This window comes from Etheostoma cragini, chromosome 22 (assembly GCF_013103735.1).
Source record: "Etheostoma cragini isolate CJK2018 chromosome 22, CSU_Ecrag_1.0, whole genome shotgun sequence".
NCBI lineage: Eukaryota > Metazoa > Chordata > Actinopteri > Perciformes > Percidae > Etheostoma > Etheostoma cragini.
Window position 1 is genome coordinate 5,279,251 of NC_048428.1, and position 16,123 is coordinate 5,295,373.

The window sequence follows — 16,123 nt, forward strand, 5'->3', positions numbered from 1 at the left end:
CTGTCCTTCCTCAATTGCATTACCCCCCCACACGCACTGTTAACTGGGACAACCTCAGATCTTTCCAGCCCGCCCCCATCTCACCACCCTCTCACCATGCCAACTTTGGCCTCCTCAACACCCGATCAATCAACAATAGAGCCCCTGTCCTTCATGAACTAATCCTCGACAACTCGCTGGACTTTCTTCTGCTCACCGAAACCTGGCAACAACCCAATGACTTCTTCTTCTTCAACCAAGCATCCCCCACTGGATACAATTACATTTGCAAACCCCGCCCCTCCCGACGTGGTGGCAGCCTCGCCATCATTTACAGTCAGAACTTACGGATCACCAAACTCACCCTCCCCTCTGCATCTTCATTTGAACATCTCGCCTTCAAAGCTCGTTCCTCCATGACAGTTCTCCTCATCTACCGGCCACCTAAACCAAACCCTTCCTTCCTCTCAGACTTCACTGAACTCCTCACACTAGCCTCATCTCTCTCCTCACATCTGGACAACTTCACTCTCTGGACAACTTCACTCTCTTACAACATGTCACATTCCCCACCCATGACAAAGGACAAAGCCTCGACCTGGTTTGCTCCATCAAGCTGCCTGTGCTGGACCTCCACCCATGCCTCTTTCCCCGCTCTGATCACAAACTGATACGGTTCATCATTCCTTCTCCAACCGGCCGCCCACGCATCCTTTGAGAAATCACCTGTCGTAATCTTAAATCCATTGATCCCCACCATCTCTCTGACCTGCCTTCCTCCACTCTCCACCTGGACTCAACCCTCACCTCACCTGATGATCTCACAAACCACCTCAACTCCGTCTTGTCTTCCTCCATTAACTCTCTGGCCCCCCTCAAAACAATAACCGTCACCTTTAACACCTCGTCACCCTGGTATTATCCTGCACTCCGGAAAATGAAACAAACTGACCGCCAACTCGAACGCCTGACAAAAATATCATCTCTCACAGTACACCATGAAGCCTATAAACCCCACCTCACTGCCTACAAAGAGGCTCTCATTTCTGCCAAATCTGCCTACCTCTCCTCCATCTTCACCAACCCCTTGAGAATCTTAACTCCAGAACCCTCTTCTCCACAATGAATAACCTCATCAAGCCTTGGATCAACACCCAGACTACCTCTTCTCCTGATCTCTGCATCTCATTCCTTCATTTTTTTCGCAGACAAAATTAACACAATTTATCAGTCTCTATCCCCTGCATCTGACCTCCCAGTATCTACTCCAGCGCCTACCACGGACCTTCCTCTCCCTAGCCGGCCTGACCTCTCTTCTCCTCCTCCACACTGCCTCCTCTCCCAGTTTGACCTGGTCACCACCCCTGATATCTCTCAACTCATCAGCTCTACCAAACCCACTACCTGCTCACTGGACTTCCTACCTACTCCTATCTTGAAGTTATGTCATCTCCCCCTACCTCACTAACCTCTTCAACTCCTCTCTGTCCCTTGGAACTGTCCCCTCTGCTTTCAAAACTGCTGCTGTCACCTCAGTCCTTAAAAAATAAAGTCTGGATCAATCTTCCCTTCATAATTACCGCCCTAAATCCAACCTCCCCTTTCCGTTTAAAACCCTCGAACATATAGTTGCCTCACAATTACAAACTCATCTCCTTGCCACTAAACAATTTGAATGCTTCCAATCTGGTTTTCGCCCCTTCCACTGCACAGAAACTGCTCTGCTCAAAGTCTTCAACGACCTACTCACTTCTGCTGACACCGGTTCCCTCAACATCCTTATTCTTCTTGACCTGAGTGCAGCCTTCGATACTGTGAGCCATAACAACCTGCTCACCAGAATCAAAGACCTTGGTATCGAAGGTAATGCACTCACCTGGCTACGTCCCTACCTTTCTGACAGATCTCATTTCATCTCCCTTCATAACCACACCTCTGCTACTGCCTCAGTCACCCAAGGTGTTCCCCAAGGCTCCGTACTCGGCCCCCTTCTATTCATCATCTACATCCTCCCCCTTGATCAGATACTCCGCCATTTCAACCTAAACTTTCACTGTTATGCCGATGACACCCAGATCTACCTCAGCACCAACTCCCCCCACAATCCCCCCCTCTCCCACATTAACTCCTGTCTGTCAGCGATCAAAACCTGGATGCACCACAACTTCCTCAAACTGTTCAGCAATAAAACAGAATTCCTCCTCATAGGCTCCAAATCCACTCTCAGCAAAGCCAATAACCCCACTCTCACCATTGACGGCACCATCGTCTCCGCATCTCCCAAGGCCCGCAACCTTGGTGTGATTTTTAATTCAACCCTCTTCCTTGAGCCTCACATCCGTCAAGTCATCAAAACCTCCTTCTTTCACCTTCAAAATATTGCCAAAATCAGACCCTCACTCACTCCCTCTGCTGCCGAAAGACTTATTCACGCCTTCATCTCCTCAAGACTCGACTATTGCAACTCACTACTCCTCGGCATCAGCTCAACCTCCATTAACAGGCTCCAACTGGTTCAGAACTCAGCCGCACGACTCATCGCCCACTCCACATCCTGGCACCACATCACTCCGGTCCTAAAACAGCTACACTGGCTTCCCATTTCTCACCGGATCACATACAAAATCCTGGTACTTACACACAAAGCCATGCACCACTTTGCCCCGTCACACCTCACTGTCCTCCTCTCCCCCTACCAACCTTCACGGTCCCTCAGATCGACCTCAGCCGGTCTCTTCTACGTACCCAAGTCAAAGCTTCGCAGTTTGAGGTACAGAGCCTTTCCAGGACAGCTCCCAGGCTCTGGAACTCCCTCCCCCATGAGATTTGCATCTCTGAGTCCCTCACCATTTTTATCTTTAAAACCATTTATCTTCCAGGTCCAACTGGGCCAAATCCACAAAGGAATGACCCAGCAGAGGAAAGTGTCTCCACAGAGGACAGTGATCCCCCAGAAGACAGGCTGTTTTGGGTTCAGACACGGTTTTTAATCCGAGTGTTTGATCCAGTTCTTGACCAGCTTCTGGATAACCTCCTTGAGTGTGTTTTTCTAACTGACGGTGAATTGCAGTCAGCCAGAACACGAGGTAGAGCAGACAAAGCCCGAGACGTGATGGACACTGTGAGAAGAAAAGGACGTGAGGCCAGCTCAGTTCTGGTCGCTACAGAATCAGAGCATCAGAAAAACTACTGAGAAAGATTTGGGAATTTAAAGAAATCCTGCTCGCTCATTGGTCCCCTCATTTAAATGCCTTTGACCTTTGTACAGCCTCATGTCATTGTTACCTTAGATAGAAAGTCAAAAGAGAAACTAATTCTGCTGAATGCAACGTGGCATCTTTTTTTGGGGGGGGGAGAGGGTTCAGAGAAAATGAACAGCTGTTTAGGTTGACTACATATTGCCTGTTTTTGTCCTACATCAAACATAGCTCCTGCACTTTACTAACACACTGTATGTCTTTTCATATTTCTTTTTTATTTTATATTGTATGTCTCCTGACTGATAGTTGTTATGCAAAACTTCACAGAGACAAAGCTACCTGACAATAAAATGTTTGTAATTGTTAAGACTTCTTTCCTCCTGTTCCTCTTTATGGAGACTTTTTTTCTACCAAAATGTGTCTGTCATCTTCTTTGGACATATTCTTTCCTTCTGCTTTTTATTCAAGCTTGTTGATTTGTGTGAAGGTTTTGTCCTTCTTTTACCGTCTTTTTGTAATTTACCCCCAAGTTTTTTTTTTTTTTAGCTTCTTTGAATTTTCTTTTACTTTTCTCAACCTATTATTGTTGTTCTTTACTTCCTTCCATCCTTTTCTAACATCTTTTCCAGGTTTTTGTGGTTGTGTAAAAGTTTATGTGGCTCTTGTTAATTATGTTAAAATGTTTCAGGCAGTTGTTTAGTAAACCTTTCTACAACATCGCTGTAATCTTCCTCTTTACAGATAATGATTGATGCGGGTCAGGGCGTACTTGGTGTATAACCCAGATTCAAAAGGGGGGTGGCATTTTAAAACCAGTTTGTGATCTGTGCTCCGTCATGTGACCCAGGCTAGTTTCAAGCTCCAAAAGCCCTGAAAGGTTTGGATGTGACACAGCGACCCCTGTTTATTGTCATGTAATTTTATTATTGATATGTTTTCAGAAAAGAGTCTGAACCAAATGAGCAGCAGGGGCATTCCCTTCTAGATTAAGCCATGTTGAAACACCGCCAGAGCCCAATGGTACCCACATCCAAGCACTGCAGCCAATAGAAACATGGCACATGACAGCTCTGGTAGGCGTCCAGTCATTTGACCTCATGGCCTTGTTTGGGCCTCATGAAGATTACTTTATGGAGATATTCCACACATCATTTGGTTGCTGCATGTTTATTGGTGCTAACAAATCCCTCCAAGACATATCATAGTTACTAGTTTCATCAAATGTTATACATTAGCATTATGAGCATAATATCTATCTTCTTAGCTTTGGAGCACAATTCCAAGCTAACGGGAGCCAAGTTAGCCAGAGTTGGTAACGGTAAACCGGCATGCACCAAAGTTCATTCATTTATTCACCCGTTGAGGAGCGATGTAATAGAGTCAGAGGAGAGGATCGCTGCAGCATCACAACATCATTCAGAACGGCTCGACATCGGCCTGCTCCACTATGGAACAAATCAAAATCACCATTATTATTTTGGTCCAAACTGAAATCAGGATAATTTAAAACCATTACTCATTGTCTTTTGGAAAGATGTTGCAATTACTGAAGTTGGAAAGCAGGAAAACAAATCGATAGTGAAACCACTGAGAACTGAAATTTTCCTTCATACTTTTCCAGTTTGAACTTTTTTCAAAAAAAAATTGTTGTTGTTGTGAATTTTCTTTTTTTGTGATCATTAGGAGCCGGAATATTGTAATCATGATTAAAATGTCCCTCAATTGCACAGCTCTAATTAGCCTTCAACCCTTCTTCCCTCGTTCTTGAGCCGTTTGTTGTCTTCCCCTCAAAAAAATAATCTTCAGTTACGCTTTTTATAATAATCTTGACTTTTTCTTAAACGTTTTTAAACTTCTTTAACGTTATTTCATTTAATTTAATTAAAAAAAAATTGTTTTACTTATTCTTTTATGCTTTTTCTGTTTTCTTATTATATATATATACATATATTTATATAATATAAATATATTATATATAATATATTTATATATATTATACATATACATATACCGTATATAAAAATTGACTTTGAGCAAGCCTGGAGAAGTGATGATGAGAGATCAGCTGTGTGAGACTGATGAAATATCATAGACAGATAACAGACAGAAAAAATACACAGACATGTTGCAGGTCAACATTTGTTTGCTTGATCTGCTGCATTAGGGTTAAAAAACTGATCTGTGTTCACATTATGAGACCCCGCCCCCCCACTCAGATGAAGTCATGTGATTTCCTGTAAACAGAGAGGAGAGGATTCACAGTGAGGACCGCTACTGCCTATTGGCGCTGACGAAACTTGGGGCCGCCATCTTGGACCGGTCACCCGCTCCACTCAGTGTAATGTGTTTGGCAGGTGAAATGAGCTGTCAGCGTGTTTAATTAATCAATCTCACTGAATACAAAACAGATTTTCATTATTTTTTTTGCTACAAAGGTCATACATGTAGCTATGAAACAGGACACATGGTTAGGCGTATTTTAATATTCATAGTGGGCTTAACAATAATAGAATATATGATATGATATAAATTCACCAGACGTCCGAGATCAAAACTGGGAACACAATTCCCAAAAAGGGAGAAAAACGGGGACATTTCCAGTTTGACTATCAATCTGATTGAAAAACCTAATGTTGTGTCTTTAAAAACAGAACAGGGACAGAGGTAGTTTTTTTTGTTCTGTATTTGGTCAGGGACAGACAATCGAAAACGGGGACTGTCCCCTAAATCCGAGGACGTCTGGTCACCCTAGACCATAGATCAGGCATCCTTGGTGTATCTATCCTTTGTAAATGATAGGTATTTGCAAAATACCCTTACATAACATATGTGATGTAGGCTATATAGGTATTTTGCAAATCATACATTATAAATATGATAGGGAAGAAGAAACAGATAGTGACCTTATAGTTAGATATTTAAGTACAAGAAACAATATGATTATTTTATTAGAGTCTACTTGAAGCTTTTTATATTTGTCTCTTTCACACACTCACACACACACACGTTGTTCTGCATCAATCGCCTCCCGGACCTTGACATTTAGCAGCCGCACTCCCAACACACACAGACACACACACAACCCTAGTGTTTCACGACATTCACAGAATGTGATATTAGAAAATCGACATGAATTCCGATATTTTTAAACATATGTAAAATTACAAAATAGATAATGGAATATGGATTAGGAATATGCTGCACAAATTAAACAAGTTTTCTTACAACAAAAGGTTTATTTCAACTGACAGTTTGGCCTGGTCCAACATAAATAAATAACTAAGGACCATGTCTACAGAACAGGACGTGTTCTACTGGTCGGACAGAATAAAATGCATAAATAAAGTGTACAGGACAGCTCCACAAAATAAACTATGTATTGCATATCGCCACTTTCAATATATTTGCCTATTTTATGTTGTGTTGACTCTACTCAAGCACATTGCTATTGAAAGGCTATATATATATATATATATATATATATATATATATATATATATAACTTATAAGAGTAACGGCAAGTCTTATCAAACAAATCCCAACTAAACCAGAGACAATCCCAATGTAATAACAACATAAGCATACATTAGTGCTGCTTTTGGACCCCCAGAATAATGTATCCTGGTCATACTCACTTCTATAACAATGTGCTGTGTAACGATATTGCGTTGATATATCTTTCACCCCTAACAAAGCACGCGTACCAGTACTTATTCAAAGTAGCAGTAGCCTATGAAATGAAAGTGGCAGTTTTTATTTAAACTGCACATTTACTTGTTTGAATCTCCCTTTAAAACTCGCAAAACTTAACTTATGTAGCAATTTTCAAAACATAGATTCAAAATGCTTTACAGAACCCACAGTTAAAAAGATAAGATAAAAAACAATCCGCTGATCTGAGCAGGAATATGCTGCACAGTGCTCTGGCTGCTTGAATCTTCTGCTGCTAAGTAACGAGTATGACCGGTCCAAGATGGCGGCTGGAAATCTCGCGCTCAGCAGCCAAGGCGGCGTCTACTCTTTATTATGTCTATGGTGATCCCAGTCCATGAGAACAGGGAGGAGTCCCTGAAAGTGAAAGTCAGTGTAGTCTTCATGTAGAGAGAAGAGAAGAGAGCAGGAGGAGGAAGTGAAGGCTGAGGAAGGGTGAGTGCTAATCCACTATTTATTATTTTACTCTTAAAGTCTCTGAGACCATTTTCTCCCAGGGCACTGTAGGGGAAAGAAGTGTAAGCATGAACACAACAGTTTGATTGTTTACACGAAGTCCTGATTGGCTGAAAAATTTGCATTGAACCTGCTGGAACTTCAGAAAACACACATTTAAAGATAACATTGTTTGTGTGTGTGTTTGTGTGTGTGAGTGTGTGTGCGTGCGCGTGCATGTGAGTGCGTGCGCACACTTGACGCGCTTGACAACATAGTTGTGATGTGGGCAACGTGTCTGAAAAACTTCTAGTAGCTGTGGCAAGAGAAATCTCAATCAGCAGAGACGGAGAGCGTAGGTAGGCTATATGTTAGGTATAAAATGGATTTTATATGAATGTATTTCTACAGATATGTCTTTGCGTTTTTCTTATTTCTTAACGTGTTGTTGTATAGCTGTTTGAGAGGCTCGAGATCACGCGTCTCCAGCCCAAGGTAAGTTGTTTTAGACCGATTGTTTCTCAAACCGTGTGCTGTTATGACAAGTCCTTGCACATGGATATCGCAGAGATGTAGCAGGAGGTTATAGCATGCGATTTAATTATAATTGTAAGCCTAAATCAAGGTAACAAGTTGTTTCGGTTTGCACTGTTAAATTGTAATTACTGTTCTACTGAGAGAAAGCAAAGTTTTTTTAAGTAAAACACGTGAACGATGCGATGGTGTAGTGGACAGTGCAGAGGACTCTTATGCCGTTATTTGTTTTGCCGAAGAAGGTTCGAACCCAGCGCGACACAGATCGTCGTAATTTATTTTAAAACACAATTTCCCCGCTGTACTTTGTTATTGTAGTGTCGTGCTCAGATATTCTGTTTAGTTCAGTACATTTTATATTGAGGTGTGACATGCAAAGGCCAGTAAAATGTTTATGAATTTGTAGCGAATCTGTCGACCTGGGTAGCCGTTGAGGTTTACACGGCATCTGGACAGCCTCGGAAACCAGTAGGGGGAAAAACCAGAAGGCACATAACACCGGTGTTACAGTTTAACTGGTTTTTGAGTTAACTGGTGATAGAGGCAGATGTGGTGTGGGCGTGGCCTTTCAGGACCCAGTCTCAATTTACCAGGAAATAAACATGCTGATCTTCTTTGATCCCGTTGATTGTGTTTTATATTTAATTCTACGGACGTGCATCATTGTTATGGTAATCCAAACTACACAACACTACTCCTTCATCACATTTGGACACGAGTCACAACTGTCAAACTCCCAAAAGATATTAGGCTAGCTAGTGCAGGTGTGGGAAGGTGAAATATCAGGCTTGTGTTTGTGTCTTTGTTGTTAGCTTGTTTGTTATCTATAATAGGTTGGGCACAGTTTTACAACAAATTTAAGCGTGAATGTCACTAAATAATCTAAAAAATCAGTATTCGTGGTTTACAGTAGAGACCGTGGTAGAGACGCAATGTTGCACTCGCCAGACAACGACTAATATTTTTGTAATGAAAACGGCTCATTTGTTCATGTTTGTCTGATCGGGTCCAAAACTACTGTCCCAGCAACCTGTTCCCACCGTAATGTTTCACAAGACCCCGACAAATGAATGGGGAAAAAGAGGCGAATTTATCGGAATTGTTTACTGCAGCGGTGCAGCCCCGCCTTCAACACATATCACCAGTTAACTCAAAAAACAGTTAAACTGAAACACCGGCACCGGAACAGTGGTCGTGGAGACGTTAAAAATAAACAATTGACAAATAGAGTCTTGACAAGCTTCAGATGAAGTTATTCACCGTCAAAAGTGGCACAAAAATGAATGGCAGTCAATGGGATAATAACGGCAAGTGATGGCTTCGTAGCATCAAAATGGCTCCATGGGAGCTACTTGCAACTTGTTTCTCTACAGGGTAAATCCAGACAGCTAGCTAGACTATCTGTCCAGTTGGAATTTTCTGTTGACAACTAAAACTACTTCTGAACGTACACATGTTCCAGCAAGACAACTTCCTTCCTGAAACTATTTAGCATTGGCACCGTGGCTCTGTCCGGAGCTTAACCACATTGATTGTGATTGGTTTAAATAAATGCAGACAAACAATTTAGTACCCAGAATGCTGTGTGGATTAGCCAGACCTTCTTTGGAGCGTGCTTTGGAGGAGGCTCTGGAAAAGCTAATCTATAATTCACCGAACTTTTCCAGATTAAACCCATGGAGAGAAAATGCAAAGCAGCGTGTTGGTAGGAGAAATTAAAACGGTTACTCTAAAGTCAGAATACTCTCTTAGTCTTATCTGAGACTCTTGATCAAATGTTTTTTTAAATGCCGACTCTCAAAATGACTTCAGATCAGAAGATGAGTGATTTGAAGGAAGAGGAGGATGGAGCAGAGTCTGGAGTATTCAACTGTCTGTCTATGAAGAGTGACCGGCCCAAAGATCGTCCTCCAGGCTTCAGTAATGAATCTGGACACTTAGACACAAAGTAAGACCACTTTTACTAACTCAATTTATGACAATATTTTCAGTTTCTTCTTCCGATGGCATGTTTTGATTTTAGCTGTAGCGGGTATCTCACTAGCGCTAATGTTATCCACATTCTTATTTAACCTCTCCGACAGCACGGTGCCTCAACCGGTACCTGTTTTTCCACAACGTGTTTTCATTCATGAATTGCAAGCATTAAATCGTCACCAACACGGTCATGCAGCACATCATTAGAAAGCTTAAAGTCTTGTGATTCCATCAAGCCCCCGCACAAAGCATAAGGTTACTTACAGCGGTTATAATCACGTTATGAAGTTATGAAACACTGCACCGTTCTGTCTAAACCAAGCGTGCATCCCAACCTTTGTCCTCGTGTCTTTATCCACAGCGGTGAAAGATAGTCATAAACGTTGATTTCCTAAATTGCAAACACTCCAAGGAATTAGAATATCCAAGCCTTCCAATCCATAATTATCTGGTCCCCTCACAATCTTGTAGTTTCTGGCCAAGTTTCAACGTTAAGAAATCTAGATGCATCATTTCTCGGTTTTTATCATTTGTAACTTTTTCCTTGTGCGGGCTAGAAATCAAGTCGACACACCATTAGATTCTGTGCTTTCTGCAGATTGCCATGAACCTTGTTCCCAGCCAATAGCATCAGCCTATCAAGAGATACCCTCAAGCTAAGCCAATGATATCGCACAGTCCCCATTGGGCCCACGTGGGAAAGATTGAAAGTAGATCCGACCACTTATAAAAGCAGGTCATAAAACTGGCATCTCTGGGTAGCCAATAAGAAGACAAGTTGAATGGTACCAGACATGGCCAGAAAAACCTTACCCTGTGATGCCTCCAGCTGTCTCAAAGCAAAAATAAGGCCTTCTTATGTCATTTCAACATTTCATAAAATTATTATAAATTATTATCTGTGAGTGATGTGGATGTGTTTTTGTATTTCAGAAGTTTTGTATTTAGCACTTTTTTGGCTTTTTTAGAAATAAGAAATAAGGCAAACGCACAGACATATCTGTAGAAATACATTCATATAAAATCCATTTTATAAGTTATTTTTTTCTGGATTTTTTATGTTCTAAGTTGAGACATGTGGCTAGCGTACTATTTTAGTATATAGCACCTGTAATATGCTTACAGTAGTGCTTTTTATTAATTTTTCAGATGATTTACTTGGACGGAAATAGAAATTCTGTGTTCTAACCTCTGTAGCTCTGTGTCAGTAAGGCCTAGTGTCACACTGCCACTAGAAACAACAAGTTGAGAGTGTTAACTTCCCAATGAACTCAGGGTCATCCCAGAGGGCCAAAGCATGTGGAAACTGCAGCACTTTTTTAAGGGTAAAAAGTTAGGCGAGAAAATCATATATTTTCAAGTGTCTCTGAAGAGGTATGATATCCATCTCCAAAAAAGCCTGAAAGTCTGAAGTTAGAACAGAAGAATAGAAAGTCATTGTTCTATGCAGATGAGTTATTCAAAATATGCCTCATCCAATATTAAATAAAGTTAACTCTTGACACAGTAACGTTAGCTATTTCTATCAGCTGACACATGGTTAAACAAAGCCTGACATGAATGTACTGTAATGTTGATCCAGGCTATATTAATCATGCATTTGATAGAAAACAGAAGGGCTTACAACACAGGAAACTGTGTGGACATCACTGTTACATGCTGGTCTTTCACCATATTCAGTTGTTTCAACAACAATAATGATGAAGAAATGTCTCCACAGAGAGAGGAAAAGGAGTGATGCTTCTGAGGAGGAGCAGCCATCCAGATCCAGAACCAGAGCTGGACTGCAGGCAGCCAATCAGAGCAGCTCTAAGCAAAGTAAGTCCATCTGTCTGCTGATGTCTTCATGTCTGAACACACCACTGCTGTTGTAATATGGAGACAGTTGTTGTGACATTTAACATTATGATTACGGTTTTTACAGACATTTAACATCGGGGGGGGGGGTTGTAATGAAGGACAGAGTGGATTCTGACATAATCCTTGTGAGAGTCATTTGGTTTCATGTGTATTATTTGTTGCTGTTAGTCCTCCCGCCCCCAGGGGTTGCCATGGCGCTGTCAAATTGGCTGTGACACAGGTGATTTAATAAGTGTCCAACAGGGCCCGGGTGTTGGAGGAGAAGGGAGCAAAAAGCTTTTTGACCAATATGTCTTGAGAATGGAAAGTCGAATTAAGGTATATTTGTTTGGTATTTCCACATATGAATGAGGTTAAAATAAATGCTGACCACCGATGATTGACGTTTGATCACATACTGCATGCATCTTAAATAGCTCAATTATCTACTTAGCAACCGTAGTGGATGTTTTTGATAAGCAAAGGGTCCCTACAATCCGGTTGGTACCCTAAAAAGGAAGTAAGTAAATTCAGTACCCAATCACAATTTTATGTCCAACTGAACTTTAACTGCATGTTTAAATATTATTACAGGAATAAAGTCCTAAAAAGAATCACCAGATTGTTACCTTTTTCTCTTTCTTGTTCTGTCTCTCACCTCTGTTCTTGTTTTAGTGAACGATGGTCGTCAGAAACAGAAGTTCAAGCTGAAGGAGACATTTGAATGTGTGACTGAAGGAGCTGAAACAGGAAGTAGAACTCCCCTCAGCAGGATCTACACTGTCCTCCACATCACAGATGGACTGAGCAAAGAGGTTAATACCCAACATGAGGTGAGGCAGCTTGAGACAGCTTCCAAGAAGAAGACCCTCCATGACACTACAATCAAGTGCTGTGACATCTTTAAAGCCTCACCTGGCCAACAGAAACACATCAGAGTGGTTTTGACGTGTGGCGTTGCTGGCGTTGGAAAAACCTTCTCAGTGCAGAAGTTCTGTCTGGACTGGGCTGAGGGTTTAGAAAACCAAGATATCAGTCTGGTGATTCCTCTTTCCTTCAGGGAGCTGAATCTGATCAAAGATGGGCAGTATAGTCTTCTGGAGCTGCTCCATGTTTTCCATCCAACTTTACAGGAGGTCCCAGCAGAGCAGCTTGCTGCCTCCAAACTTCTCTTCATCTTTGATGGCCTGGATGAAAGCAGACTTTCACTGGATTTCAACAAAAATCAGGCTGTTACAGATGTCACACAGGAGTCATCAGTCAACGTGCTGTTGACAAATCTCATCCAGGGTAAGCTGCTTCCCTCTGCTCTCATCTGGATAACTTCCCGACCTGCAGCAGCCAATCAGATCCCTCTTGTGTATGTTGACAGGGTAACAGAAGTACAAGGCTTTGCTGACGCCCAGAAGGAGGAGTACTTCAGGAAGAGAGTCAGTAATGAAGAACTGTCCAGCAGGATCATCTCCCACATCAAGACATCCAGGAGCCTCCACATCATGTGTCTGATTCCAGTCTTCTGCTGGATCACTGCTACAGTTCTGGACCACATGTTGACTACAGACCAGAGAGGAGAGATGCCCAAGACCCTGACTGACATGTACTCACACTTCCTGCTGGTTCAGACAAAGAGGAAGAAGCTCAAGTATGCTGAGGGACATGAGACGAGTCCACAGCAGCTGATGGAGGCCGGCGGGGAAGGTCTTTTGAAGCTGGGGAGGCTGGCGTTTGAAGAGCTGGAGAAAGGAAACATCATGTTCTACCAAGAAGACCTGGAGAACTGTGGTCTGGATGTAACTGAGGCCTCGCTGTACTCAGGAGTTTGCTCAGAGATCTTTAAAAGAGAGAGTGGGATCTTCCAGAAATCCGTTTACTGCTTTATTCATCTGAGCGTTCAGGAGTATCTGGCTGCAGTCTACCTGTTCCATTGTTACACCAACAGGAACACACAGGTACTCAACAACTTCCTGGGAGATGACTTCAAGCATGGAAACTCACAACCAAAGTCTTTTTTCAAGAAGATTTTTAAGTCCTTCGGAGAAAAAGATAGCCATGGTGACACTGAACTTGACAATTACCCATCCCTGGATGTCTTCCTGAAGAGAGCCACGGAGAAATCCCTTGAGAGTACAAATGGCCACCTGGACCTGTTTGTCCGCTTCCTTCATGGCCTCTCTCTGGAGTCCAACCAGAGACTCTTAGGAGGCCTGCTGGGTCAAACAGACAACAGTCCAGAAATCATCCAGAGAGCCATCACCAACCTGAAGGAGATGAACAGGTATGGAATACCTGCTGACGGAGATGAAGGATGACTCGGTCCATCAGGAGATACAAGAGTTTCTGAAGTCTGAGAACAGATCAGAAAAGAGACTCTCTGAGATCCACTGCTCAGCTCTGGCCTACATGCTGCAGATGTCAGAGGACGTTCTGGATGAGTTGGACCTGGAGAAGTACAACACATCAGAGGAGGGACAACACAGGCTGATTCCAGCTTTGAGGAACTGCCGAAAAGCTCTGTAAATTCAGATTATCATTTTAAATCAGTGTGAAGCTGAGGCTATCAGTATTAGAGTAAACATACAGACTTTACACACATGAACAATAGAAACCTTACACACTATAAAAGATAAAGCTGCTTTTTGTAAATAATTGGACATGTTACTCTGCAAATGTCTTTGTTGTCTCCAATGCTGTGAGAATGAGACAAAGAAGATCTAAAGTATCTTCTGTCATAATTAATCCCAACAGACAGCCTTTTGACGGTGTATCCAGTGTCACCAGTGGGTTTCTATAACGCCTCTATTTCAGATACAAACACTATTTGTACAAACACTATTATTGGGGGCAAGGTTAAGCTTTTTCATAATGACTTTCATTCAGTTCTTTTTATCCTATTTAATGAGTAGATACTGAACAATTTAATTTTAAGGCTGTTTCTGTTAATTTTCACATTTTATAGGCAATGCAAGGCAGCTTTATTTGTAGAGCACATTTCAGCAACAGGAAAATTCAAAGTACTTTAGAGAAAAAACATATGATAAAATAATAAATAAATAATAAAAGTGAAAATGTCGTTCAAGAAATAAAAAATTAAAGAGCAGTTAAAAACAGTTAAATATATAAAATAAGATGAAATAGCTGCTTTTAGGATTCTAGTATGGGACAGTGTATAGATTGTGTGAAGGGTTCCTCCTCTTCATTCTGTCTGCTAGAAAACATCAGAAACCTCGCCAAAATAAAATAAATAACCCACAACTTAGGTTTTTATAAGCTGGCAACCTGAAAAACTGAGTTTTTATAAAGAAAAATGTGGATCCAGACTTGAGGAATCAGCAGAGAATGGGAAGACTGTAGGATCCCAAAGCATCATCACACCAACCTAACAATATAGCTGACATTATGTGTGTTAGCTTAAGGAGCAGAGAGTTTCTTCGGCCCGGATGACTGGAGCCGAGCCAATAAAACCTTTCTTAAAAATAGAAACTACTAACCAAAAGATTTATTATGAATGCTATTATTGTTGAAAGCGAACAGGGAGGGTTTAAAAATATTTTCTTCATCTGAATGATCCAGTATCTATTACACAGAACTGATCTCTGCCTGTCTGGCAGGGGCAATTTGAAACGGGTCCTGTGACCTCTCACCTCAACATATCAGACCCTTGTGAATCAAAACGTGATAATTTTTTTTACGTATTTATTTTTTCTGATAAAAAGCTCAGATTTGACTATATTTTAAATGTTTTAATTATCTGTGATCACAGTCTGTCTGCCTGTCACCTCTCGGAGACTGACTGTGAAGTTGTGGCCTCAGCTCTGAAGTCCAACCCCTGCCATCTTAGAAAGCTGGACATGAGTAACAACAACCTGAAGGACTCAGGAGTGGAGCGTCTGTGTGCTGGACTGCAGAGTCCAAACTGTAGACTACAGACTCTGAGGTCAGTTCATGTATTGTGCTCACAGTGTATAAGTCACTAGGGCTGTTGGAACAAATTCTGAAAGTAGAATATAATTTGATTGCTAAAAAATGTTTAATTTCACTGCTAAAATTACCATTTGAATATGATTCTTTATAAATATGTTGTGAGTATGTATGGAATAAGTATGTATGCTTTTCTTATCATGTCTGATAAACAATAAGTTATGTGAATAATGGGGAATAGTTTCAACATGACCTTAACATCTACATCCACTTAGCCAGAATGCTTACGTTATCATTAGTAAGCTGGTTCTTGTTTCCTTCATGGAGACAGCTAAAGGTAATGTTAGCTGCCCTACAGCTGTCATTGTTTGCTTCCACGTCATACAGTGGGGCTTGAAAGTTTGGGCACCCCAGGTACATTTTTTTATTATTGTTAAGGCTGTCAAATGATTAAACTTTTTAATCAAATTAATCAGAATTTTCAGTGGAATAATCAGGATTAATCACCATTTGCAATTACACCTGAATCC

The 16,123-nt window shown here is 41.5% G+C and overlaps 1 long non-coding RNA gene and 1 pseudogene across 1 annotated transcript in view; one reads left to right on the forward strand and one right to left on the reverse strand.

The window, feature by feature from the left end:
* The window catches only part of LOC117938117, a 19,886-nt gene that overhangs the window by 1,049 nt on the left and 2,714 nt on the right, over positions 1-16,123 (reverse strand). The window contains exon 2 of the long non-coding RNA XR_004655333.1: positions 3,619-3,623. This is a non-coding gene — a long non-coding RNA (uncharacterized LOC117938117). The remainder of the gene's footprint in view (positions 1-3,618; positions 3,624-16,123) is intronic.
* The window catches only part of LOC117938116, a 16,553-nt pseudogene continuing 7,696 nt past the window's right edge, over positions 7,267-16,123 (forward strand).